We start from the raw sequence: 2500 nt of genomic DNA, 5'->3' as shown, positions 1-2500 counted from the left end.
GTTCATTTTTCTTCCTTTACTTTTCTCCACTATTCCTACCACCATTCGATCATCAACTGATTTGTCGTACAAATCGTGGACGGATTAAATAATATGAATACTAATTTCGTGTTCATTAAATATATCCGGCAGCTTTATGGCGCTCTCTACTATTATCCCTGAAACTACTTTCGCTTTTATCGGCTATCAGGCTTAATTTTACTTTCGCTTTCATCGGCTATCTTGCTTAATTTTACTTTCGCTTTTATCGGTTATCTTGCTTAATTTTACTTTCGCTTTTATCGGCTATCTGGCTTAATTTTACTTTCGCTTTTATCGGCTACCTTGCTTAATTCTACTTTCGCTTTTATCGGCTATCTGGCTTAATTTACGTGTGGATGGCAAGAAGGACATATAGTTACGCAGTAAATTCTGTTGCTCTGGTTTGAAATCAAGCAATCTTCGAACAATGATGTTGCAGTATTAATGTAATTATTGCCATGCAGACGAAGCATAGGTTCTACGTACACACCATGCAAAAATGCTGCGGAATATCATGGGAGAATGTCTGGCAATACTGTTGAAAGTTATGTTTACAGATACTGGCAACGCTTCGTCCTCAGCCGGTCGTACGCCTAACATCGATGGAATGACAGACTTCAAATATCAGTTGCTTTCCTTGATGGAACATTAATGTTCATTACATTCAAGCTGCTAAGATATACTATGGGAGCACACCGTTGGCGTCACAAAGAATGAACACAGAAGAACAGATTTTGGTTCTCATTTACAAATCAGATTTAAGAAAATAGGAATAATTTTCATGAAGTTTTTGTACCGAAAACTTTTTGTATTGGAGATTATTCACCATAAATTTAATAGTATTTTTTTCATTATTGTTCTGTTCTCCCACTTCTTTAATAATCATCATAATCTAATCAAGCATTTCTTTTTGGCTAGTCCCAGAGTCCGCTTTTATTTTCATGACGAGCGGAGCAAGCTTGCGAAATTTTATTGGTATATACTTATGTATTCAGACTTCTGTATTCAGACATATTTAGACTTATACTTTTTAGTGAATGTACGTATTATTATTAATTAATAATAATAATAACAACAGATTGGAAGAAGACCTCTTTTTAGAGGATGTATTGAAACTTATTAATTCATCAGCTGTTTTTTTTCTTTGTAGTGTCTTTATAGCTTTCCTAATCAGTATTTTCTCACTGTTACTTCGGTCTGCTAACTGTCCAATATTCATTTCTTCGTCGTTGGAGAAGGATACAAGGACTGTGAAGATTCCTTTGATAGAAATAAAGGAATACATTAATAAAAATATTGTTTGGGAAGACGGAAGACTCGCTACGAAATTAACACAGCTGATGCAGCAATCATTCTCAATAATCCCGGACTCTAAGACGTAGTACTACATCACCTTCGACAGGACTGTCAAATCCTTGCACTCGGCCTAAGAGTAATTCAAGTGCCCATTACCCTGAAGCCATTTGTGGAAGTTATCTTTAGGTTATACGAATTTTCATCATCACGGGCGCCGTATCATGTTCCGACGAAGTGCCACAGATGAATCATCAAAAAGTAGCTGTGGTTATCGTCTTCCGAAACGCCAACTGTCTGTATTTACCGTTGCGTACACACCACGCAAACACACTTAGGGGAATGAAAGGGATAGAACGAGGCACTGGAGACGTGTGGCCTCAACATCTACGAAAAGAGGCGTTGAAAGGTGTTTAAGGTGGTGTGTGTGTGTGTGTGCGTGCGTGTGTCGTGGCTACCGGGCGCGAACCTGAGAACCAAGAAATCAGGACGTACAGTGAAGCGCCTTTAACCACACAGCTACCACGAGAGGATATAAGTTAACGCCGCCTCTCACCTGCAAATCCCTGTCGCGCTCAGGTATCCATTGTTCAGGAGTCTGCATCAACCCTCCTCGACCTTGACAACTGTGTACTGCTTTTGTCACACGTAGCCAATTTATGAGTCTGATCACATCACGGTGATTCATATATACGCATTAAGCTACAAATGTCCTTTAATATCGATTATGTGAACATTGTTCGAAAATAATTATTCGAAAACAATTATTCGAAAAACATTTATTCTAATGGAAAATTGTTAGAATGAATGGTATTCGAAAGGACAATTATAAGAAATGATAATTATTCGAAATGCAAAAACGACGTTTAAAAATAACATATTCATTCGAAATGCAAAATTCTTTACTCAAACAAAAGTGTATAAAGAATAAAAAAGCAAATATACAAAAAAAATTATTTGAAATAAAAAATATCTATTAAAATTTATTCATGATAAAATGAAATTTACTTATAAATTCAAGTTATGTGCTACAGCGCGCAAATACTCTACTACGAATACTCGCCAAAAGTTGCCACTAATTTTTTTTTAGCATTTCATTTAAGTCACGGTATTTCTTGGAACTATTCATAGTTTGGCTCCCTGCTGTTAGTTTTGCAATATGAATGTCATGCAAATCTTGCTCTCA

The sequence above is a fragment of the Macrobrachium nipponense genome, chromosome 36 (genome assembly GCF_015104395.2).
Source record: "Macrobrachium nipponense isolate FS-2020 chromosome 36, ASM1510439v2, whole genome shotgun sequence".
NCBI lineage: Eukaryota > Metazoa > Arthropoda > Malacostraca > Decapoda > Palaemonidae > Macrobrachium > Macrobrachium nipponense.
This window is presented reverse-complemented; position numbering follows the sequence as displayed.